Source organism: Talpa occidentalis, unplaced genomic scaffold, assembly GCF_014898055.3.
Source record: "Talpa occidentalis isolate TD23 unplaced genomic scaffold, MPIMG_talOcc4v2.1 talOcc4.10, whole genome shotgun sequence".
Lineage (NCBI taxonomy): Eukaryota > Metazoa > Chordata > Mammalia > Eulipotyphla > Talpidae > Talpa > Talpa occidentalis.
The window spans coordinates 51,600,849-51,628,529 of record NW_023600993.1 but is presented as its reverse complement, the minus strand read 5'-3'; the positions used below and the strand labels follow the sequence as shown (position 1 = coordinate 51,628,529).

At 38.0% G+C, this 27,681-nt stretch overlaps 1 protein-coding gene across 6 annotated transcripts in view; it reads right to left on the bottom strand.

Moving 5' to 3' along the window:
* MITF (melanocyte inducing transcription factor) overlaps window positions 1-27,681 on the bottom strand; it is a 212,124-nt gene that overhangs the window by 127,668 nt on the left and 56,775 nt on the right. Inside the window, exon 1 of one of the 6 annotated variants that reach the window (XM_054695484.1) lies at window positions 23,645-23,665. The exons of the other annotated variants lie outside the window; for them this stretch is intronic. The gene's annotated coding sequence lies outside the window, so the exon portion shown is untranslated. Of the gene's footprint in view, window positions 1-23,644; window positions 23,666-27,681 lie in introns of those variants that run through there. 6 annotated transcript variants of the gene reach the window in all.

Genomic DNA, 27,681 nt, shown 5'->3' with positions numbered 1-27,681 from the left:
ATTTGTAAAGTGAAATTAGTGTTTTAGCTGGTATAAATCCCTGCCACTAAAGCAGGGACATATTGCCTAACAGGCATTCTGCTGCCTGTGTGTGTAGACTTTTTCTGAGTCTTTGTCAGCAATCAGTAATGTTGAGCATAGCCTGGATGACAACTGTTTTTTAAATGACCACTATTTCCTAAAAATAACAAGAACAAACCAAAAAAAAAAAAAAAACCCTCCAGTTAATTCTGTTCTTGCCTCTCTTTCACTGAAAAAAGGCAATTGTTTTACTGTAATAATAATGAGACATTGAATGTAAAAGAAGCATAAATTAATCTTACTGTATCTCCAAACAATTTCCTCTCAGGGGTAATCACTGTTGAGTCTATAATATATCACTTCAGAAATTTCTATGTACCTATTATACATGTTACCCCCACCACTCTCTCATCCTCACCCCTCTACATATACATGAACTCACATCGCAAAACTCTTGAAGGGGTTCAAATTGGTAGTGAATGGTGCTAGGATTTTGGTGGTGGGTGTGAAGTGGTATACACATTTGTCAAGTTGTGAAGCTACACTGAAACTTAGAGTATTATAAGCCAATGGCACATCAACAAAATTAAAAAATGAAAAGTATAGAAAGTTTCCCAATATTTACCAGGGAAAAAAAAGCTCTTGGGGACTGATGGGTCAGAATTTTTCAGATTTTATAAAGATGACAATGTACATACACAGTAAAATATCTCCCTGAGATCAGGACACAGCTTGTAATCAAGTGCATTAATGTTTCTGCCAGGAAACATATGAATATTCAACTAAGTTGGATAATAAAGACTATAAATAGCCTCCTGTCATTTCAGGTCAGGTAATTCTACCAAAAGAGGTATTTTAAAATTCTCAATATTCAGGGACTCCCAGAGATAAAGCTTTGAAGACTTCACCTTTATTACAAATGTCTATGACAGGATTTTGAAAATATGCAACAATAACCTTAGTCACACCACAAATAGTTCAGTATAAGATGTCCCACATTAGGGCCTCCCCGGTGGCGCAGCGGTTGAGCGCTGGGTTGCGAAGCTGCCCGTGACCTCTGCGGCGCCGGTTCGATCCCCGGCTGCTCCCCGGCCACCAGAGGAGGGTCCCACATGGCGCGCAGACCTCTCCTGCCGCCCGCTGCTCCCCTCAGCAGTGTACTTCGGTCCTTCTGCCTGCTCTGTTCTCCGCTCTGGCTCTGGTGAATTCTCTCACCCTCCCGCGCTTCTGACTGTACCCAGTGCATGTATAAACAAACAAACAAACAAGTAAAATAAATAAATAAAGCATGCCTCTATTAAAAAAAAAAAAAAAAAGATGTTCCACATTAGAGATAAACATTTTAAAGGATATGGCTTTTAAGTATTTGAGATAAACTGACACTATAAAAATAGTCCACACTGAGATATACTTCTACTATAATATTAGTATTATATATACTGGGCGTTCTGTCTGGAGACCCTACTAGGTAGACAGTAGTGCAAAAAAGAGCCAGGGTGCTTGTTGTCATGGATCCTTAGTCCATTGCTAGAGACTGGGGGAAGGCAGCTGAACTGGTAATAAATAGATAAACAACTCTAAGTACAGTATATAAAGAAATATGAAGGTGATGAATTGGCCAGTAAGATTGAAATAAAGAGGAAATTATATTTATAGGCTTGTTAAGGAAAGCCTTGTCTAGAAAGTTAATTCTGAAGGAAAGATCACATTGAGAGGATTAAAAACCCCATATGAAAATGGAACACTTTGCACAAGGTTCAACAACGAAGATGCCCATAAATGTTCATAACAGGGCCAGGATTTCTACTTCTCTTGGCTCCCCCTAGTCTGGATCTCTCCCCTGGGGGGAAGAAAGGAGATAAGAAAAGGTATTTATATTGATCCTCTATGGTTTTCTCCTTGGTGGGAAGTCTGTCAGCCACCATCTGTCTACAACCTCAAGCCAGAAGTGGCCAGTCCAGCCCACCTGAATGTCTCATCTATAGATAATGAAATGATAGTTATTGTTTTCAATCACTATGTTTTGGTATCAGTTGTTATGCAGCAATAGTAAGCAAGTGTTCACAAGAATGAGGAGCACCCAAAAATCTCAGACACTGTTGGTGGAAGTGTAAATTGGGGCAACTGCTTTGGGAGACAAGCAATACACACAGTACCATCCATACAGCTGCATTTCTGGTTCTTGACAATTCCCACAATACAACCCCCCTTATCTGCCAAATTAGCAATGCCCCCTCCACCATTAACCTGCACAATCCACAGAGTATTATTCTTAAAGATCACTTTTCACCATGCCATTCTGTTGCTCAAAAAATCCTCTACACAAACACACATATATATATATTTATAGATGTATATAAAAGTATATATACTTAATAAACATTTGCTGATTGATTAGTTGTAGGATTCAAATCTGAGGAGTTTTACTAACCTGGCACTGAGGGAGAGAAGGTGGAAAGCAAATAAACTAGGCATTCAGATTTACAAAGTGGCTCCTTGAAATGCCCTCCAAAAAAATGAAGGCTTTGCCAGAAAGCATGTGTGTTGTGAAATACATATGTGGAAATACATCTCAAGGACCCAGACAAGTTACCTATTGCTATCTATTCAAATAGAGATTGCAAAAGAGATTGAGTGCAAAGATGATGGTGACAACCAACATCACATAGCACAGCAAAGAAGGCAATTCTGAAAGGTTTCCATTGCACAGCAGTAGCAGAGAAACAATTTAGTCCACCATGGAAAAGAAAGAGGAAGAGGAAGATGAAACAACCCTTAATTGTCTCTAGAATTTTTGCTAATGTCATACTCTCAGATCATTATCTAGAACAATATAATTAATGGTGGTAATAATGGGGGGGAGGTATAATAATTGTAACAACTGCCATTTATTCTATGCTTGCTCGTGAGCAGATATTATGCTGAGTCTTAAGATACTTACATCTTTATCAGCAGTGCTACAACCAATATTTATACTAGGCACTGTGCTATCTACTTTACAAGCATCATCTCATTCACACTCACAGCCACCTTGCAAGATTATATATTATTATCTCCATTTTATGGAGGAAGAAAATAAGGGATGGACATGTCAGCTAACTTGCCTAAGGCTTGAACCATGAATTCTTGAAGGGTCTAAAGGTAAAGTAAGATTAAGCAAACAGCAAAAATCAATGAGAAAAAGAAGTAAACACCTCATAAGAATATTTGAAACGTGGAAAGAAAACCAAAGAGATGCACTAAAAGCCAGTTTATGACAATCTAAGAACCGAGATTCATGAAATCATAAACAATGGGATGAATACAAAAAGAGCAACAGGAGGATTCTCAACGGACAAATTTAAGCTCCATTTTGTGTACTCTAAAAGGTAGGGTCATTCATTCATTCATTCCTCAAATATATATTGAGCACTTACTCTGTGCCAGACACTGAGGTGCTAAAAATACAGCAGTGAAACAAACAAACAGGGCCTCCCTGGTGGCACAGGTGGTTGAGCGCAGCACTGTGAAGCTGTCCGCAGCCTCTGCAGCACAGGTTCAATCCCGGGCGGCCAGCAAGAATCCCACATAGCCAAGCAGACCTCTCCTGTCTCATCCGCTGTTCCCCTCAGCAGTATATTTCGTCAGTCTGCCTATTTTGTTCCCCGCTCTATCTCTGATGAATCCTCTCACCCTCCCGCACATCTGGCTTGTACCCCAGTTCTTGTATAAATAAATAAAATCTTAAAAAAACAAACAAACAAAAACAAAAAATCCTCACTTCTATGGAATGTCAGGGTAGGGAAGGGATGGATAATAAACTAAAGGTAGGAGCAGATTAATTTTATAACAGATCATGTATTTAGTAATAATAAAATTCATTATATATAAACACAATGGTAATTTTATATTAAACCATTTATAAAATGCAATCTATATATTTATCTTCTATGTTCATATATCTGCAGCTGCTAAATTTATGTACACTTGGGTCACAAGAATTTCACTTCATGTATTCTAGATTAGTTAACATTATCTACTTGAGGGCCTCCCCAGTGGCGCAGCAGTTGAGCGCTGGGCTGGAAGCTGCCCACAGCCTCTGCAGCGCCGTTTCGATCGCCTGCTGCTGGTGAGGGTCCCACATGGCACACAGACCACTGCTGTCTCACTCGCTGCTCCCCGCAGCAGTGTACTTCGTCAGTCTGCCTGTTCTGCTCCCCGCTCTGGCTCTGGGGAATTCTCTCACCCTCCCCCACTTCTCACTGTACCCAGTGCTTGTATAAATAAATAAATAAATAAATAAATCTTTTTTTTTTTAAAAATGTAACTTCAAAACCAAACTGACATATTATCCCTCTAAGAAGAAAACAGGTTGTCCTTTCAGTTCTTTCATTAAAATAGCTCCAGATTAATGAGGGAGTCTACCTAATCGTTGTAAATCATCCATCATCTTAAAAAAACAACCTTTGAAGCCATATAAACATAATCCTGAAATCTTTAGTCATTCACAAAGCTTCCTGAAGTCTGGAAGAGTTAATGATTTTCCTCAAAGTCCAACTAAACCTGCATTCCAGGGAAAAACATGCTTGAGGCTGAACATGGAATCAATACTGACTGATTTACTCATTAGCTGGCACCCATGCAAGTAATCCTAGCTTTGGGCCAATTGTAAATAAAGGCAAAGTTATTCTTGACCGTATTTCTAATGAATTTTTCCAGAGGTAGAACTCAAGACTGTCCCGGTATTTCAAGCTTCTATCACATCATATGGTAGAAGGACTAAATATTATTGAGTTACAGAATGAAACTGTTAATGTCTCATTTCTTCCAGGCTGCCGAGGTCACCGATTTCGGGTACACTTTTGTAAGAAATGAGAGGTCATCAAGGTGACTGGGTCACTCACTTGTAGCCTTGCTCTTCTGTCCATCTTGCGCATTACCTGTTTGTTGACTCAGCAGTTCACTGATGTGAAGATACACAAGATTTTTAAAATGAAGCCAATGAATAAAACTAACGGTAAAAGACAAGTTAGGAATCATATCTCAGAAATCATATTTGCTAATTCAGTGAAAATGTTTAAGACATGACCACACTGGCCCTGGGGCCAATTCCTTCCTCCTGACTGACTGCTCCCTCTGTGAGTGTGCATTTCCCTCCCTCTGATCCTGTGCCTGGCTGTGAGGTGTTGGGGCCAATGAAATGTAAGTGACATGTGTCACTTCCCAGGAGCAGGTCTGAGAGTCAGTGTGTGGCTCTTCTCAAGACAAACTTCATCCACATATATGACACTGAATAAAATAGTTTTAAAATTAGAAAATGATGTACCTACTCAAGGTTTTTTTCTGCTATATCTTCTTGATATATTTAGATTCAAATATTCTTTAATAAAATACATATGTATTTCCCCAAGCTTTAAAGTCTTAAATACAAATGTAAGAATATCAGTCATTAGAGATTTAAAAGTTAATAGATATGTGAGGGGATGATGGGGAGCAACTAACTAGGAATTAAAAAAACCTTTCTTGGTGTATTCTTTTGTTTGCCAACTGGGTGCATACGCTGAGAGCAAGGCAATTAACCTTACCTAAGGTCAGCTTCCTCACCCCAAAATTGAAGGGATCAGACCAGATAATCCTTAAGGTCCCTCATTCTGGTCTTTTCAGAGTCATACACTTGCCCATATAATATTGCTGCAGCATTCACACAGAAAAGGGGAACAGAAGAGCAACTGCTTGCAACCTATCACATGATACAGAGTAGAAGGAAACAAGCTTGACATGTACATTTAATCAACTTTCGATTATCAATGTAGATATTTCAGCTCTGCAGACAGTCCCCAGCAACTGAATTATCACTGATCACAGGGTTCCAGCAGCAGCCTGGTGAACGTATCCGGAGCTCCCATACAGAGCAGAATGGTCAGTTTGTCAGATAAAATCTTTTGTGGGGCCTCCCCGGTGGCGCAGCAGTTGAGCGCTGGGTTGCGATGCTGCCCGCAGCCTCTGCAGCGCCGGTTTGATCCCCGGCTGTTCCCCAGCCACGGGAGGAGGGTCCTACATGGTGTGCAGACCCCTCCTGCTGCCTGCTGCTCCCCTCAGCAGTGTACTTCGGTCCTTCTGCCTGCTCTGCCCCCCACTCTGGCTCGGTGAATTCTCTCACCCTACCGCGCTTCTGACTCTACCCAGTGCTTGTATAAATAAAAAAATCTTTAAATATATATATATATATATATATAAATCTTTTGTGGATTTTTAACTCTAGGCTCATCAGAACCACTAACCTCCTTCTTTACTCCAGATGATCACAAAATTCCAGGTTTTCCTAAGTCTTATTCACTTGACCAAAAGAATGCAGTATATATTAGCACATATCCATTCTTATTTCATGGTCCTTTGAACAAATCCATCAGATTAGATGTCTTACCTACTTGCTTTTGCAATGTACACCCAGAATGTAATTTTATTAATGGGACCCAGTACTAATCTGCGTCAAATTCAGAGAAAGAACCACACAGTAGTTTGCAGGGAGAAAATTTAATCTAAGGAATGATTAACTAGAGTGGAAGGTTAGCTAATAAGATGCAAAATAGAAACCTAAAGAATATAGGAATGGGCCTCCCCGGAGGCGCAGCGGGTTGAGCTCAACGCTGTAAAGCTGTCTGCAGCCTTTGCAGAGCAGGTTCGATTCCTGGCCAGCCAGGGAGATTCCCACATGACGTGGCAGACCTCTTCTGTCTCGCCTGCTGCTCCCCTTAGCAGTGATTTCATTCTGCCTGCCTGATCTGCTCCCCGCTCTTTCTCTGGTGAATCCTCTCAACCTCCCATGCCTCTGACCTGTACCCCAGCTCTTGCATAAATAAATAAATCTTTAAAAAAAAAAAAGAATATAGGAATGGCAGAAATAAGGAGCAACCACCAGTCCCGGGCTGACATTCATGTCCCAAGAGAGAACCAACTCCCCAGGACTAAGGTTGAGGTCTTATATGGCTCACTGCATGGCAAGGGATTCACTGCAGTGATACACCTGTGGAACTCACTAGAATCCATCCTGTTAGGTCCCAGAGAAAGCTATTCACAGAGAGATATGTCACTAGAGGCAAACTGAACATCAGGGGAAATTACTATTTACCATGTGCAGCTCTGGCCCACCACGTAGTATAGGATCCTGGCACTGGAGAAATGCCTACACAAAAGGGCCTGGATGATGACAGAGCCACTAGCCTGCAGGAAACAAACAATGGGGATGTCTCCTATACTGCAGGAAGGAAGTGCCAGAGAAGTCACGAATACTGGAGAAGCCAGGTAAACACACACACCAGATGGAAGACAGAAAACTTTCTCCTGAATCCTCCCGCAATGTCTCTCCAGCGCCCTCTCCTGACGAAGTTTAACATCATTCCAGCTGACAAAGGGGAACCTTTGCAGTTCAGATCCATTTTCACAGAGCAGGCAATAGAGGGTGAATTTGGACCTGAACAGCAACAAATCGATAACCAGCATAGACTCTACAGCAAGCAACTGTAGTAAATTCTAGTAGCCCAACACTTTGCATACATGTCACAGACAGTAACATACTCTTGGTGAGCACTACCCTGGTTGCAGATGACAAAACTGATTTAGAGGGAGGAAAATCCTATTGTTAAGAGGCAAATATATCTGATAACAGCACAAATAATAGAACTACATCTGAGTCAGGTGCAGTGCTCTAATACCTCCTGGGATGCACTTAAATTATTTTTCATCTACTATAGTCTGAGTTTGTACCAAATCATTTTTTAGATGGGCCTCAGCCTGGCACAGACATCAATAATCCCAGTCTTCTGAAAAAAGATGACAGACTTTGAAAATCTCTTACTGTGCCACAAATAATGTTGCTCATATTTTGACCTTTGCTTAGTCATTTTACATGAATATGGTCAGTGTTTCGTATCAGGTTCATTTCAGGACTGTGTATGTTCAGAGTGTATCCATCACTGCCTTTTGTCCAAGCTCTGGGCACTGCGCTAACCAAAATGCAGGCTAGAGGGCATATCTTAAACCAGAAAAAAAATCACTCCCCACTACTCAGGAGGCTCAAGCAAGCATAATGAAGGGGTCAGGCAGTGTTGCAATGAATTCCAACAGGAAAGATCCAATATAAAGAAGCAAACACTTGCAATAACTCACTTTCATGCAGATCATAAAAGGTCAGCTTGTTAAAGAACATCAGAACTAAGGAAAGACCATAATGCTAAAAGAAACAAAATAATTATCATTCATATTGCCAGAAGGAAAAACAAAAAAGTCTAAAAGATTAAGGTTCAAATCCCAACTGTCCACTGTATGTACAACTAACTTTGAGTGTAAGGACACCAAAAAGCTGACAGACAAAACAAAGATGGAAATAAAGACACCTTGTGAAATCCAACCCAAAGGACTCAGTAACCTAGGGTGAAACCTGAATTCCAGTTGAGGCAAAAAATATCCCTGGGGAAAGATATAAAACAGAAAATAAGGAAATCACATTGAAAAGTAAACAAGGATTTGGTGTTTGTGTGTGGGCGGGTAGGGTGGGGGTAAATTCAAAATCTGGAAAATCACTTAGTCATCGTTGCACAGCACTGTCCAAAGAGGAAGAGCAGAGGGAGAGACACACAAATTCCCTCTGTGCTGCCCTGGTGCATCTTCAGTTGTTCTGTCTTTGCGGGAGTTAATTTTTCAGTTTGATTTGTTTGCTTTGGTTAGATGTGGCCTTTTTCCTTTCACAGGTTTGATCTGTGAAGGTAAGTATCTCTTTTTTCACTTTATCTCCCCAGGATTTATTCCAGAGCTTGGAACAGAACAAACCACTCAAGAAATATTTGCTAGGTAATTAATAAATTCAGGAAGGGAGTTATTTATTTGGTTATATACCTACTGTCACATGTTGCCAGCACATTCTAAACCAAGGGCCAGTAAATTTCTTAAGTCAGAGCCCAAACAGTCAGTAGTTTTGGTTGGATGGGTCACAACTGGTCTCTATTTCATGCTTCTTATTTTGTTTTTGTTTTTTAACCTTAAATACTTGAAAACAACTTCTAATTGTAAAAACCAGTCTTAGTTCTATGACCATACATGAACAGGTGGCAGAATAGATGCAGACTGTGTTGTGCAATCCCTACTGTATACTGCCAAATATAAATTCAGAATATAAGAGCAAAATATTAAGCATGCATACACAAAATGAATATCTGGTTTATAGTTTTGTTTTCAATTGTAGATTTCCCCCTATTATACGTGGAGAATTCAGGATCATATATTAGCCACGATGGCTACCTACCTATGATTTGTTTCTTTTTTTTTTTTTAATGAGAGTCCAATTTGATTCTGTTGAAGGAAAAGAAATAAATTCAAGAGACCTAAACAATAAAATGTGACATAAGCAAGTTGAAGACCACAACAGAGAGACCACCGTGAATCCGAGTGCATGCCTTCTGCCATCTCTCTGATTTCCCATACATACTTACCAATTAGATTTTAAGTTTCAGCAACCTCATTAGTTTTTCAGACTTTATGACTCAAGCTTAGGGGGTGGGGGAGAGGGCAGTGACCCACAAAACAAAGACTTCAATGTCTCCAGAAGCTGAGAAAATTCCGGCATTGTCAGGGCAGATACTATTTATAACCCATTTAATGCGTATGCTCCTGAATGCATTTTCTATGGAGGCTCTCCAACCTACACTGTTGAATTCCTGATTTTAGTGATGGTGAATAAGTCAAGCAGCTACGCTGATGATTAAAAGGGAAAAAAAATGAACCCCTTCTATTATTATTTTATAACATTCGGCATCATATGACAAAATATCAAGGTTCCTGTTTTTGACTCACCTTTGACAAGAAAGTGCCTCATTGCTATGAGTTTTGAACTAAAGTACTGGAAAAATGTGGGGTTGGAAAATATCCTACAACTAGGTTGAAAAAAAAAATGGTGGAAAACCCCATTTAACATTTTTCCAGAAACACACACACAGAAGAATAAATGCTAAGCAATTTCATTGACTGCGTATTCATGAGCTATAATTATATACATATTCTATCTCTATGTTTACACTTTTTTCTTAGTGCACCAGGACAGGGTTCTCGCCGAAGGTACCTTGACATTCTGCTGCCCAAAATGCATGGTGCTGGGCAGTCCAGCATGGCAACAAAACTTCTGCAGTGATTGATTACAATGGACTCTGCAAGCACTGCACATTACCTCCATCCCATTCATGGATCACAACCAAATTAATTTTCTCCTGTACCAATTCTATCACATCCCCTGGGTTTACAAAGAAGTTTTACCAGGCCATCAGAACCCAAAAGACACTGAACATTTTTGTCCTGGAGCGAACTTAAAATAGACTTTAAAAATAAAACAATGAGAATAAATTTTTAGTTCTGCAAAGCTCTGGGTTTCTAGAAATGCGTTTTACACCTGAAAAAATAAATCCCACTCTGGCTTTTATTGCTACATTTAAACTGCAAGTTACTAAGAAACTAATTTAGAAAATCCAAGGTTTTAATTCATATCTGACCTCATATATTTCAGAATAAACAGTTATGTCAGAGTGTAAATCGGACAAAGCTCCATATACATCCCTGGTAAAGATTCTCCGCTAAACAGCATTCCCAGTAGAAATATAAAGTGAGTCGCAGATATAAATTTATATTTTCTAGGAGCCATGCTAAAAAGAAAGCCAAAAGGTAATAGGAAAATTAATTTTATTATCTTATTTAGTACAATGTACCCCAAATATGATTTCAATATAAATAAACATTAAAAATGATAATCAAGATATTTTACTTTTCTCATACTAAAAATTAACTCTGGTATACATTTACACTTACATTAAAATGTCAGTGACTTTAAAGTTCCGATTAGTATGGACTTTTATTCCCATCCTATCCTCAACTCAACCACCAGAATTACTTTTTTTAAACTATTACATCTCAAAATTAGGTCTAGCCACGTTTCAAGTGCTTAATAGCAACATGTGGCTAGGACCACCATCTTGGACAGCATCACTCTAGAGACTTCTCTTATGTTTCTTTGAGTTTGTTCTTCCAACTCAGAAAGTTCTAGAGGTAACGACAAGGCTATCATCAGGAGAAGATATTCTGAGAGGCATTTCAACTTCTTGAACAAGTTAACACTTGGGCTTCACAGTCTGGCACAGCCACACTTCAGGCCATCTGTTAAAATGGAACGATGCCCGCCCGGAAGAAGTTACCAGCTTCTAGAAACAGACATGCAACTACAGCAAGAAGATTCTCCTAGCTTAAGCAGTTCCAAATTTTGAACTTCTGAACTTCATTTCTCCCAGGTGCTGCATCTGGACATTTAGCAGGGCTTAAATTAGTGCCTTTTTTGAAATACTGTCTTTGAAAGAGGGGAGAAAAGAAGATTGAACCTTCTTTAGGACAGGCCTTTGAGGAAGAAGGTTACAGAGATGCGAGCCAACACTGGAGAGACACAGCGCCCTTTACATGGCATTAAAGAGAAAATAGATTGTGACTTTAAAATTCCGATTAGTATGGACTTTTATTCCCATCCTACCCTCAACTCAACCACCAGAGTTACTTTTCTCAAACTATTACAATATTTTGAAATATGTGTATTTTTTTTTTTCTTGTTGAAGGTGTATCTATTTGCTAGTATTAAGGAAGGGTAGGGCTGGTGGCTGCTGCTTTACACACTTTCAGTCCCTTTTTGTCCCTACATATGTGCTCCTTGTAAGAAATTTTAAAATTGACTTTAATGTATTTAAAGAAAATTAACCTGTTAATACCCACAGATGCACACTTTGCTTCCTTGTGAGTAATCACCTTACTCACTTCATTTCTTCATGACTTTAAATTTATCTTTCACCCCCAAACCTTCCAAATATTTGTGAAAACATTCATAAAAAAATTCATAAATATTGGGTTTAAATCAGTATCTTTCATCCAAACAATTAAATATCTAGTGAGAATACATCAGTCAGAAATTCAAACTCTACTTCACTCATGTATTCACTCAACCAATATTTATTTAGTAACTGTGTCATACCTGACATAATACACATTCTACTTAGATGCTGGGGAAATGGAAACACACATTTTCTCCCTAAGGGAGTTTAAAATGTTGATGGGTTGGGCCTCCCTGGTGGCACAAGGGATTAAGCACAGCACTCCTCTGCAGGAGGAGTTCCATCCCTGGCCAGCCAGGGAGCTATCCACTGGCACAGCAGACCACTCCTGTCTCGCCCACTGCTCCCCTCAGCAGTGTATTTCAGTCAGTCTGCCTGTTCTATTCCCCACTCTTGTCTCTGGCGAATACTCTCACCCCCCCCCACACACACACACCTCTGGACAGTACCCCAGTTCTTGTATGCATAAATAAATCTTTAAAAAAAAGTGTGGATGGGTTAAGCATTAACAGTAAGGATTGTAGGAAGTAAAGCATATATATAAAACATATAAGAATTTACATCCAGGAACACTGTAGCAAAGATCTGATGATACATATACAGGAGTCATGTGGAAAAACTAAGAGAGGAGAGGAAGTCACAGACAAAGGGGCAAATGAAGTGGAAACCAGAATGAAAGCAAGGGAATGAACAGGAAACCTTCATGAAAAAAAGGAAAAAAAGTTGAGTGTGGCTGGATGACAAAAAAGAGTAGCTGATGATGGGAGGAGAAACAGAGACGAAAGCGGTGGCACCCTAGAGTCCCCTGAGTTGTGTGCACTTTGTCTTAGTGATGAGAAGCCATCTCGTGGTCTAGTATTTGAACAGCTGAGAGGACAGCAGATTAGACCCAGAGCATAAATTGACCCAGAAAAAAAGTACCTGCATTTTGATTACCAAAATTTCAAAGTAGGTAGAACACCACCAAGTTTTATTCTAACAATAATATCAAAAATATCCACGGAAGGTGAGGTGTGCTTGTCCCCTAAGTATAACTTTATATTCCCTTGTCCCCTAAGTATAACTTTATATAACTTTATATTCTGGGATTCTCCCAGAATAAAATACACTGTACAATCTTGAATTCACACCCCTGGAAATAACTTTATGTAAGGAGGACCTATTGTACCCATAACACAGCAACTTGTATGTTTAATTCAGTTAAACAAGTAGTATGTTTAATTCAGTATATTTGTAAATATATGTACATTAAATAAGGAACATTAGAAGGAATAAGATTTTTTAATTTTTCATTTTAATCTGCTTTTTTTTCAGGCATACCAAAAATGAAATATAATAAATATGCCCATTTATATATCACAGAGTTTAAGAAATAAAACATTTATTAAAATATAATCTGGTGGATTTCTAGAAGCATTTTGTACATCTTCAGGAGTTTAGTATCCCTATGGCTATATTACAAGCATCAGCAATTCTGCTTAACATGCATCGCTGAATTTTCCTGAAACTTCTCTGATAGTTCTATAAGCAAACAAAAGGAAAAATATCTTCGTTTTCCTTATCCTTTCATATTTCTGTGGCAACTGCCTCAATACTTGCAGCACACTGATAATGTAAGAATAGCTGCCTTTTTTATTTCATGTAACAGCCATACATACATATTTGGCAAATATGGCCAAATACCATCACCACCATTACTACCATCATCATAGTCACTATATCACCAAAGAATGAGCCTTAATATGTGTCAGGGCTATATTAAGCACTTTACTTGCCCTAGCGCAAACAATGCTCATAATACTCTTGAATTAGATATTGTTATGTCCACTTTACAGATAAAGTAACTAACTCAGAATTTGAATCAAAGGTAGCTGATTCTCAGGCCCCTGGTCTCAATATTACATAAAAATTATGTTAGGAAAAAAAAAATCCACTCTAACTATGCAGAGTAACTAGTACCAGAATATCTTTTCTACTGTAATTAATAAAATAATGAGACAAAATATGTGGAACAACATATTTTGTGTGGAACAACAACAAGTTTTCAGTCATTAAACAATAGGCATTTTGAAACTGTGATCCCTGAAAAAAGGGGAAAAAATTGATGATCAGTACAACCACCTAAGCTTTTGCCTAGAAATACTTTCTGAACTGAGAGTCAAAGGGGAAAGCCTCAGCAAAAGATAGCAGTCTCCACAGCTTAGGAAAGAAAAGGTCAGAATTTGGGGAAAATGAGATGACTGGACTATAAGGGCCAGAGTGTAAGCAAGGAAGGGCTATGTTAAAAAAAAAAATCAATCTTTAGGTAAAGCAGCAATATGCAGAGGATGAGACTCTATAAGGCTGGGCAAAGGACTATCTGAGAAAAAAAGGATATCAAGAAAAGACCATTTACTGTGGAACTATAAAATGAACAACTTCTAGAACTCAAAGGGCTAGGAGACATTCAAGTTCCAACCCATCAAAGTGGACAAACTTCATTAGACACTTGAAGTTTTCACGAGAGACTCTGGAAAGACCCCACCTTGGCAGTAAGGCAACACTAGGCCTACAATAAGTCTACTCTAGATCTCACTCACAGAGTTTAGAAACAACCACAAAAGAAACAAGTTGATCCCAGAATGAACCAAATGTCTACCAGGACAAAATTTAACACTTCTTATAAAGACAGACAACAAAATCAAGAGACACAACAGCATATCATTGACAATGACTAACAACCACATATTGCTGAACATGTGGGTAGGCCTGAGTTTCATAAAAACAAATGTCTTCAAGACTGGACTTCCATGGCTCCAAAAAGATAACCTCCAAGTCCATGGAATATTCTGCTTGATTAGTATCTTTATAAATCAGAGGTCTTGGGCAACACAGTACTTACAGTGAACATCTATTGTTATATGTCTGAGCCCTTGGATAATGCTGTAACCATTTGCCAGAAAATTTTAACCTTGAAAAGCTTGCTCAGCAGAATGATTTAAAGTGAACACCTGTTTTTGCTAGAGGTGGAGTCCTGAGTATTTAAGGCCAGTCACACTGGTGCTAAAACAACCTGGGCAGCAAGGCTTGGCTGAACTTCTGTCAGCATACATTGCATGCATGGCCACACACTGTTACTGGGAGATTTAACTGAAGTCCCAAACACCCCATATGCTCCACTGGGGAGGGACACCTATAGCTTTTACTTTGTTTCTATAAGCATCAACTGATTCATAACTGGCTCCACTTTTTGGTGTACAAAGGTACCAAAATATCAAACTATACAAAAATGCAGCCGTTAAATTGACAGCTTAAAAATTACTGAAAGAATGAGTGAATAAGTGAATGATGAATGAGTCAGTACTTGGGTATTTATACAAAATACCATAGGGCTAAGTCATCAGGTTCTTTGAAGTATATTTAGTAAGATAATCAAAAGCCTATGAAAAATTCATTTTTTAAGGGGCAAATCAAAAAGATGCACCATCACACAATGACCTGACTAAGGGTATGTAACTTTTTTCCTAGTTGCCATGCGCCAACTACACACCATACACCATCTATCCTATGGACAGAAAACTAGATGCAACAATAATCAACCATAATTTTAAAAAGCATCTAATATCGTTCAGGGACACTAAACACCTAGTAGCCCTTCATTAACTTTTTGTAGTTCCTAAAACATGCCTACAAAATAATGAATTAGCAATCCTCTTTCTGTGCCCTATTTCAGAACATTATCTATGATCCTTTACTATTTTCAGTTTTTGTCCATAACACCAACAGGGAGGGGAAAGGACACTATCTAAAAATTACTGATTTTCCCCTGAACTTAATCTGTAAGCTCTGCTCAAACTGTTAATAAGTTGGTTTTTGTTTGTTTGTTTGTTTGTTTTTTTAAGAGTAATACTGCAGACTCTATTCGTACTTTACCGGAAATAATAAAACTTCACATTTTTTAAGAAATCTCTTATTTTGGGGAGATGGGTAACTCCAGAAAAATAGTTAACAATTCAAGACACTGGTGGTCCAATGTCAGATCTGTGAGCAGCATTTGATAATCTTTGTTTTCCATTACAGCAATAGAAAACAATTTGGAATACAAGGAAAAATAGCTTAGGTCTTTACAGAGATAAAATCTATCAGAAATCTTTATACTTTTGCCACTCACATAAACTGAATTTATATGTGGCTTTGAGAAAGGGAATAATATCAATGGCCCAACAGTATTGGGAAATGTAATAGTACTTCGAAAAGGGAGAACTATTCCACTTGGTGTAAATGCATAAATGAAGTAAAAAAATAGGAAAGATTTTGTATACATTCTACCTACGGACAAATCCAATCTTCTTTTTATTTCACCTTATCTTTTACTTAGTTACCTGACTGTATCAAAGAAAAACTGTTTTCAAGACTAACAGAAGGATGAGAAAATCTTGTTTGAGACAGGTATAATGGTGTCCAAATGCTAATGTGTTCACTCTAGGGCCAATTCCCCACAGTCCCAAATTCTTAGCACCCTTACACTGCAACCCTGAGTGGGAAACAACAAAATGATTTTAGGATGTGCCACTCAAGAACTAGAAGGAAACTAACCAAGTTAATCATTTGTGTGCATGACAAAATTCTCACTCTTTGCTGAATATAAAGAAAGGAAAACAATAACTTCATCATTAATGCACAAAACACAGAACTCTGTTACCCATATTTTCAGTAGAACTTTATGAAAAAAAATAAATTATTCCTAAAAACATACATTAGAAAAACTATGAGTCAATATAGGAAGCAAATAATTAGAAATTTTAAGAGCAAAATAACCACTTGCAGAAAAATCAAGCAATGAATATTGGAAGTTGACAGAAGAAAAGAAATATCGTATTTAAAGTCAAATCAACACTCAATAGCATGGTCTTGCAGGCACATTTTATAACTTTTTCCTATTATTTCCATCTCTGAAAGTAAACATCTAAAAACTCACATTCTCCAAATATCTGTCAGCAAAGCACCCCCATCATTGACACACCTCTTTACCTTTAAAACCATAATCTAATTTTTCACTACCCCGTCCCAATGAGGTTGCACCATTTCCATTTTAGACAAGTCTGGTAGTGGCAAGCTCCTTGGATAAGGTCACTGAGCTATTTCAGGACGGAGCTGAGACTATATCTTACTATCCTCATTCTTTCTATAATATCACACTATTTTACTTATTCTCCTTACCCCATTTCTATTTTTATTATTGCTCCCTTTGCTACTCAAAAGTTTCTATGAACCTAATGTTCTACTCAAAGCATTTGAGGTTGCAAAGGACAGAAACCCACTGAAGAAGTGCAAGGGGGGAGAAATAAGGAAACAGCAGGCAATATCACAGTTGTACAAGGACAGGATAAAATACAACTGGGGACTGGAACTGGGACAAGGTCAAAGATAAAGGGCTCCTCTACATCTCTTTCATGGGTCACCTACTTGCATTCACATGAAATCTGTGCCTCACCTCACACACCATTCATTTCTTTCAAAAAAAAAACAATTTAGTTATGCATATAAGAACTGGGATACAGGCCAGAGGTGGGGAGGTGGGTGAGAGGATTCACCAGAGACAGAGTGGGGAGCAGAACAGGTGGATCTACTGAAATACACTGCTGAGGGGAGCAGCAGATGAGACAGGAAAGGTCTGTTGCGCCATATGGGTTAGCACCCTGGCTGGGGAATCCAACTCATGCTGCAGTAGCTGTGGATAGCTCCACAGAGCTGAGACTTAACCCCTTGCATCACCAGGGAGGCCCACAACCATTCATTTCTATTTAAGATCTTTGCACAGTTGGCCTCCACTCACACATGGTCCAAGTGATCATTAAGCTCCTCCACCCCTTCCTCATTCTTCTATGCATAACAGACTGCAATCATGCTTATATTCTTTTTTTTTTTTTACTTTTCCAAAGGAATGGATTTATTTTGGTTTTTTTTGTTTTGTTTTGTTTTTTTTTAATCTTAAATTTTATTTTTATATTCCCCCATACAATTGCAAACGCCCCATTCTGACCCCAATCCTTCCCCTCCCGCCCCCCACCCCCCAAAAGTGTCTCTGGTTCATAGTTTTTTGTTGATTTTGATTTTCACTTTCTTATATTCATTTTCCTGGTCCCTTATTTAAGTTTTCTAGATTCCTGCTATGAGTGAGACCATCCGGTATTTTTCTTTTTCTTTTTGGCTTATTTCGCTGAGCATGATCCCTTCCAGCGGTCAACTAATCTTTGACAAAGGAGCAAAGACTATGCATTGGAGCAAAGAAAGTTTGTTCAATAAATGGTGCTGGGAAAACTGGGTCGCTACATGCAAAAGAATGAAGCTTGACCACTACCTCACACCATACACAAAAATCAACTCAAAATGGATTAAAGAACTAGACATAAGACCTGAAACCATAAAATACATAGAAGGAAATATAGGCGAAACACTACAGGATTTGCACATCAAAGACATCTTTACAGACACATCACCCAAAGCAGTGATAGTGAAGGCAAAGATAAACAGCTGGGACTACATCAAATTAAAGAGCTTCTGCACAGCAAAAGAGACAATAACAAAAACAAAGAGAAACCCCACCGACTGGGAGAAAATTTTTGCACCCAACACTAATGATAAAGGACTGATCACAAAAATCTGCAAAGAGCTGATGAGACTCAGCAACAACAAAGAAAATAATCCAGTCAAAAAATGGGCAGAAGAGCTAAAAACAAACTTCTCTGAAGAGGAAATGCAAATGGCCAACAGACATATGAAAAAATGTTCAACATCACTTGCAATCAGGGAAATGCAAATCAAAACTACCATGAGATACCATCTCACACCAGTGAGAATGGCACATATTAAAAAAACTAGCAACAACAAATGTTGGCGAGGATGTGGAGAAAAAGGAACTCTTGTGCACTGTTGGTGGGAGTGCAAACTGGTCCAACCACTATGGAGAGCTGTGTGGAGATTTCTGGACCTACTAAACATAGAGCTTCCATATGATCCAGCAATTCCACTCCTAGGTATTTACCCAAAGGACACAGAAACATCAATTCCAAAGAGCACCTGCACCCCTATGTTTATAGCAGCACTGTTTACAATAGCTAAGCTTTGGAAACAACCCAAATGCCCAAAAGTAGATGACTGGATCAAGAAGATGTGGTACATATATACCATGGAATATTACTCAGCATTCAAAAAAGATAAACACATGCAATTTGCAGCAACAATCATGCTTATATTCTTACTCAGATTATTGCAAGAATGAATTAGCTGTATGTTGGCCAGTTGATGGTCTTGCAGGGTTTGCTTAGCATTATACTGCCGATTTGATTGGCTGTGGGGGAGAAAGGGGTTAAGGCAACAGGCTAGAAAACCACCTGGTAACATAATTCATATACTGAGGCATAAATTAGCCCATTATTGCAAAGCAAAATGCTAGTACTGGCAGGCACCCTCATTGCACCTTCCTCCACCCCACACACCTGCCCCCCACCGCAGCCATTTCACAGATGAGAACACTGAGATTAACATGGTAAAGTACTTTACCTAAAATGACATAGATGCACTGTGGCAGTCATGTCTGCATTCCACATAGCCTGGTTCTCTGAATCCACGTATTTTATTCTGAAACCTATCATGGAACTTGTTCAATCCATAGTTAATGGTATAGCCCATCTCTCATATCAAACTATATACCTATAGATTAACAAATCTACCCTTAACAATAATGTTAGAATACTCATAAGATATTTCTATCCGTAAGCAGTAAGTCTCAACAAGGCTACCCATTAGAACCACATTAGGAGCTTTTTAAAAAATACCAATGCCTATGTCCACCCTGTAGACCACTTATGCCAGAATCTCTGGGGGGAGTCTCCTGACACTGGTATTTCAGTTTTTTTAAATCTCCCAACAGTCAGAACTGAGAATCACTGCTTTAAAACTGTAAGTTTAATATGCAAATATCTCCATATAAATCTTTCAACATCATTACTTCAATTCAAATTTGATATAAGAAAAGTTCCCTTACAACTTAACAACATATTTTAGAGGACAGATTTCAGACAAATTTTGGATAGTGACAATTAGAGTGAGCATTTATTGATCACCTATAATGTACTTTACAAATATGGACTATGAGCTCCAGGACGCAAGGACCTGGTTTTGTTTGCTGTTGTACCAACATCTAAGTACAGTGCCTGTACAACACAGGCACTTAAGAAACATCTCTTGAACAAATGAATAAACTTCTGTATCTGTCATAGTTGCCCTTCAAGGTAGGTGTTATTATATCCTTGTTACTGATGATTTTTAAGCTAAGAAAAACTCTAACAGACTTGAAGCATATATATATATATATATATATATATATATATATATATCAGACTGCTTACACATGCTTACATACATATATAATATATACAGCTATATTGAAATTGCATATACTTTCAGGGTGTTAATTAAAACTTATCTTTTGATCAAAACCCAAAACTGATACATCAAAAAGGTTATTTTGAACACAAGCTCTATTATTTTATTTCAGAAACTGAGTACACTGCCATCAATTAAATTTTGGACTATCTAGGTTTATACTGGTCAGTAATCCATGAACTCTGCTTATGGTAAATACTGTTGAAATGTAAGCTACATATCCAATTCATTTTGTGAGGTTTTACGAGTTGAAAGGAAAAAACTAACCACATTTAATCAATGTGGTTATTTAATCAATATGACTCAATGCTTAGTCACAAGTTGGCAAGCAGTACTCAAAGTCACCGGAATTATCCCTAAATATTTGCATTTCTCATTCTCAGTATGAAATCCTACAGCTCAATAACAAATTCTATACTAAGATTTTGAAAAATAACAGTCAATTCTTTTAGCCCACCAAAGGCAAGCTCAGGATGGAAGAACAAAGGTAGATGAAACTGCTTAGAACAAATGAAAGTAACTGAAAAGGGAAGACGTGGTAGGTAAAAATAAAAATTTCTACCAAAATTCTTTCTCATCTGCCATCAAGCAAAGAAGACTAATAGAAATTGAATCATCAGTAGTTAGTTCTCAACCATATTGACTATAGATATTTGAAAGCAGGAGCAGGTACATAGGTAACCGATATACATAGCTTGGGAGCAAAAAAGAATTTTGCTAATACTAGCTTAAACTTTGATGTTCTTAGTACACTATCTGAACTAAGATTGCAAGATGATTCCAGAGGTAGGTCTGGTTCAAGTGTAGCAAAAAAGTATGCACAGCATATCTGCAATAAAGGCAGAATGAATGAAGCAAGATGCCAGACTCTATAGTTGAAGTAAACAATAGTATTCTGTCATTTGACAAATGTTTAAATAGCACTATTGGCTCTATGCTGGGTCATGTCCAAAAGCAAAAGTCTTTGGTCCACAACCCCTTGTTCTACAGAGAAAGACATACATAGTTTGTTGTTGTTTATGCACACTCATGTGATCCTGTAGGTTTTTATTTTTAATTCATAAGCTTTATTACATCACACCTTAAAATGAGCAACAGCCTTATAAAAGAAACATGTGACAAACCAGTTGGGCCCAATGTCTAAGATGCACCCTGATCATAGATGAAGCATCTGGAAATCCTCACCTTAACCCTTCATTGTACCAGGTTATTAATTAGAAAATTGTTGTTCTGGTATCATAAATGATACGTCAGCCACACTGTCCTACAGGCTGAGGAGAGATCAGGGTAAGAAATCAGTGACACAGCAAGACTGGAGAGGATCATAGTATAGCTCAACTCAACTACTTGTCCCCCTCCTCCCTTAAAATTCTATAATGGCTCTCTTTGTGGTTAGGGTAAATAAATTTTTTCTTGAGTAATCTAGTCCTGTGCCCTTTGGACCCTGCCAGTTTCCTAGCCTTGTCCTGAAGCATTCTCTGCACTGGCTGGAGATGTTTTGGTCTTCCTGAAGTTCCCTGGAGGATATACTTACTTCCCATCCCAGAAGCTTTCAGCACACATTTTTTTCCTTTTGAAATATTCCTCCTCTCCTCCACTTAGACTCCTCAGCATAAAATTTACCTCTTCAGGTAAATTACCCCCATAACCAGGTAATGCCCTTAATAGAAGGTCTTTTGTAATTTTTACCAATAGCAAATTAGGATTTATTAGATCAATCTGTGTCCTCCATTGGCAGCAAGCACCATAAAGGCAGAGGTCATGACTGTTTAGATGAGGGTGACAATTTGTCCTGGTTTCCCTGAAACAGTCCCAGTTTGCACCTATTGTCTGAGAGTAACTATTAGTATTATTAAATTAAACTTAATTATTAAATTCTTTTATTTAAATTAGAGCTAGTTAAATAATATTTTTAATTTAAAATTTTAAAATATTGGGCATCAGCTAATATTTGATCATTAATGTCATCAAAACAATGATAGCTCAGAGGTAACATCTCCTATCTATAGGTCTGAATTTCCCATTAATCAAACTGAAAAATTAAGAGATCCATAAACTGCCAAAGACAAGAAAAGCAATTATTTAGTTGTTTTCCTTTAGGCTGAAGATCCTGAAAAATCTAATCAGCCCAGGGAAGAATCTTTAACACAGAACTAGACAGGGATGAATGTGCAAAACCCTCTTCAAGAGGAAGTAGTGCATCAGAATTTCCTTGCATTACTCATTTTACTGGCTTGTATTTTTTTTTCCTGTCAATTACACATGGAACCAATCAGTGAATTCCTCAGTTTAAAAAAATAAATGTAGTAATGCAAACAGATACCCTCCAGCCAAAATCTGCTTTGCAAGGTAAATTTTTATATAACTATTTTACATTAAATAGACTAAATTATAATAAATCTGTATAATCTACATAATCAATTTATATGCTATTCTTCTAAAAATGAATTTACTCACTAACCAAGGATTAAGTGTCTGTTATGTAGCAAGACTATTTTATACATTGAGGAATAGTGAACAAAACTAACATTCTTTCTACCCTTATAGAGCACATACATCTGTGGAAGAACCAACAATAAACAAGCAAGGAAGTAAATGATTAAAATATATGACTATAGATGTTAATCATAAAGAAAAAAAAACTACAAGTAGTTGTGATTTAATATAACACTCGGTGTTCAGTGACCGCCTCACTCTTTCCTTTTACCCAAGAAAAAGAGAACAAACATGTAAGTAATCAGAGTTAGAGGTAACTGTACAGTGCTTCTTATTTCTGCTAATAGAATCTTTAAAATATTGCATTACCATTAAAATTTTAGTTAAAATGGTGATTATTAAAATAGTTATTTTAAAATTCTAGTTTTTATTTAATCAAGAACAAAAAATGCAAATGAAGAAAAAATGGAGAGGAAGTTAAGAAACCTGTGCAACAGATTAATTACTTTTCTAATTTGAACTGGTTAACTAAGAAGGCAAAATGAAATTACACAGTCATAAAAAGTTATGAAAGAAAATGATGTCATATCATAGACTCAGATTCTTGCTAGTTTAAATAGAACAAGCAAGAAAAGACAGCAAATGATTCTTGCAACATCTGTCTCTATAATACATCCTGAAAATTACAAGCTTTATTCAAAAACTAGATTTTGAATTATTAGCAGTACATCTGTTCAAGAGAAGTATGAATACCAGATATGTCCTAATATGGTTTCATTTGTCTAATAAACAGAACAAAGTTATTTCATAGCTTTCCATTTTCGAGAGACAAAATTCTGCATTGCAAAGTCTTAAGTGTGCCTGGTGCTAACCTTCTAGGAGAGAGCCAATCAATATCCCATATGCCTTGCACTCAGAAGTCCCTTGCTAGGTATGTTCTCTGTCCCCTCAGAGCCCTTTTGAGAGCCATTTTGTCCTGAAAAACAGAAAAGAAAATGAGAGTATATGTGGCAGGGTCAAATTAAAAAATCTTGCCTTCATACATCACCAAAGCAAATCATGTTTGAAAAGATCAGTTATCTCTTTTTTTTTTAAGATTCATTTTTTTGTATTTATACAATAGCTGGGGCACAGGCCAGAAATGCAGGGGGCGTGGTGAGAGGATTCACAAGAGACAGAGTAGGGAACAGAACAGGCAGACAGACCGAAAGCACTGCTGAGGGGAGCAGCGGGCGAGTCTGCTGAACCATGTGGGAATCTCCCTGGCTGGCCAGGGATTAAACCCGTGCTGCAGAGGCTGCAGACAGCTTCACAGCTCTGTGTTCAACCCGCTGCGCCACCAGGGAGGCCCTGAAAGGATCAATTCTTAATTGCTCTTAGGTATACAAATTTTCAAAAATCCAAAAGAATGACTCAAGAATAATATCAAGTGGAAGCATATATTTTCAAAAGAGATGTAACCACAAAGAATCTTATTAAAAGTTGGATATGGGGCCTCTCCTGGTGGCGCAGCGGTTGAGCGCTGGGCTGCGAAGCTGCCCGCAGCCTCTGCAGCACCGGCTCGATCCCCGGCCGCTGGGTGAGGATCCCACACGGCGCGCAGATCTCTCCTGCCGCCCGCTGCCCCCCTCAGCATCATACTTCGTCACTCTGCCTGTTCTGTTCCCCGCTCTGGCTCTGGTGAATTCTCTCACCCTCCCGCACTTCTGACTGTACCCAGTGCTTGTATAAATAAATAAATAAATAAATAAATAAATAAATAAATAAATAAATAAATAAATAAATAAATAAATAAATAAATAAATAAATCTTTAAAAAAAAAAGAAATGGTAATAAATTTGGGGGACTTCAGAAAGATTTGGCTGGCCAAACTAGTGAAAGAATTAGACTGCTCAGGGTTTCCCTGGTGGCACAAGGGGTTAAAATGCAATCTGTGAGGCTGTCCGCAGCCACTGCAGCACGAGTTCGATCCCCAGCCAGGGAGCTACACACACGGCACAGCAGACCTCTCCTGACTTGCCCGCTGCTCCCCTCAGCAGTGTATTTCAGTCAGTGTGCCTGTTCTGTTCCCCACTCTGTCTCTGGTGAATCTTCTCAACCCCCACACCTCTGGCCTGTACCTCAGTTGTGGTATGCATAAATAAATAAATCTTTAAAAAAAAATTAGACAGCTCAAACATTGCATGGACATTTAAAATGTTTAAATGATTCCAACTACACAACAGGAACCAAAGAAGAGACTGTTCTGTGGGGCTGACTCATGTCTCATGCCTTATGTGGCTCAGAGTGTATGTCCTCACAAATGCTTCTATTTAGACAAGAACAGAAAGAAATATAGATATACACACAAATACATAGATATGTGTGTGTGTGTGTGTGTGTGTGTGTGTGTACACAAGTTTAGCTTATCCATGGTGAATAGACACTTCTAAGAAAGGGACTTCCCAGCAACCAGGAAACTTTACCTCTTACTCACTGTGGGAAAATTTGTGGTTAATTTAAAAAAAAAAAAATTACTGGGTCAGTGGAGTTCATAAGAACATCAGCAGTATCAACTTTTGTTTTCTCATGGATAACAGAACAAACTGTTGAGAATCAAGGCTTTGATTAATCTTTTTAAAGTGTATGTTTGTATGCATACTTGCTTTCTGTCATTAAAGGAACTTCCACCAGACTAGCCATATTTAAAAAATAGAAATGCTTCATTCCAATCATTTTTATAAATCAAACTTTTTTTTTTTTGAGGAAAGTTAAGTATTTCATGCTACTTCCCACAAAACCCAGCAAACTATCTCACTAAAAAATAAACTACAGGGCTCAGTAAACATCCAAAAAAGAGTCTTCCTTTCCCAAGTGTTAATCTCAATTAAAAGTCCTCTGACACATAGCCCAATACACCTCTTGTTTCTGAAAAGATTTTACTGGTTGGGTCTCCCTGGTGGTACATGTGTTGAAGTCACAGCACTATCAGGGAATTGCCAGCCATTACAGCAAAAGTTCGATCCCCAGCCAGGGAACTAACCCACATGGCAGAGCACACCTCTTCTGTCTCTCCTGGTGCTCCCCTCAGCAGTGTATTTCAGTAGATTCATCTGTTCTGCTCCCCGTTCTGTCTCTGGTGAATTCTCTCACCCCTGCCCCCTGGCCTATACCCCAGCTCTTGTATGCATAAATAAGTAAGATTGTACTGCTTAAAGACTAATGAAACTGCAAATTCTTTCTAAAGGCTGTATAAGAGTTTATGGAAAGACAAACAAAAGACAGGTTTCCTTGAGGGATATTCCAATACTAGCATGAGAATGCCAGGGCACAAATGTATTTGAATAGTCAGTAAATGAACAAAGACCAGTATGAGAATTCTAAATAGACAACTTCATAAACTGGATGCTTGTCAAGTGAGTAATTTTTTTCTTACTTCTAATGTTGTATTTTGTAATTGTTTTCTTCCCTCTGATTGCCGTTTGACTAGTAGAATAAAAGCTACAAGATAATATGAACAATCAACTATTACAGAGTTGGTGTTCACTCAGTGTTTGGAAAATTAATGATGAATACATGAATCAATACGTAAATATTAAGCCAACACAAAAATGGGTGGGGAAAGAAGAAATGCATGACAGTTCTCTTTCACATCACCTCAGTTTCTGTGTACTATGCTTGTCACTCTCCCCACAAAACTTTATTTAAATCTTACAGGCATTTGTTAAACACTTTATTTCAATCTGTGGATTCTCATGAAGATATCGAATGGTTTTAAGGGGAAAGCAGAAACATGATTCAGAAAAGTTGGTTCAAATCCTGTTCTTCACCTAGAAGATCCATGACTCTAAGCCAAGGTTTCTAAACCTTGGCACTAGTGACATTTGTTCTAGATAATTCTTAGCTGTAAAGGTTGTCCCAGGCATTGTAGATGTCCAGCAGCATCCCTGACTTACACCCACTGGATACTAGTATCAATCACCCTGAAATCCCCATTATGACAACCAACAACGCCTCTCAGATATTTATTTCCAAGGTGTCCTGTGGGGCAAAATTGTCTCCAGGTAAGAACCACTGCCCCCAGGCAATTCTCTTGATTATTTCAGCTTCATTTTCTTTCATCCAAAAGATGTGTAGTACCACTTTTGACAAACAATTGTTGTAATAATTAAATTACAAAAATAAAAATGATTACAAATAATACTGACAACAATAAGGGTAACATTGATTAAGTGTCCATTCCGTGCCAGACATCAAATAGAGGACTCAATTAAATTGATTTCCCCCAGTCCTCACAACAATCACATGGAGCTTTCATTTTCACTATAACCACAGAAATAAGAGTTGTCACACCAAGATTTAAAGTGAAGCCACCTAACTCTCAAACCTGAGCTCTAACCCACTATACTCTATAATCAATCTCTTAATACAGCTTTACATTCAGAAAGCTCTCAATAAATAGTTGTCTCCATCTAACATTTTTCCAGAATATTTAGAGCTCAGCACATTTCCCTACTATATGAAATCTGAAAATCCCCATGTTATGAAAGCTACCACTTCTGTTCTCATTACTAGTGACTTTCTCCTGCCTATAACATACTGCAAATATTTCACACCCATGATACCTACTGGCACCAATGTTTTCTGTATTCAACTGCAAGTTTCTAAAAAGGACAGTTTTCCCATATAAAGTACTCTTTGCATGTTTATGGGTGGTTATGGGTCTTAAATGAAGTGGTAACAAATATACATTTTTATGGATTGGTCATTGCCAATGGTTATAATGAAAAAGTCATATACAAAATTTTAGAAGAGTTTAAGACTGCTGAGGTTCAAGTTAAAGTTAAGTAACTTACTTTTTCTTCAATTCTAAATTACATATAATGAATGGGAGGAAGGAATCTGTATTATTTAAGCTTCTTAATGTTGG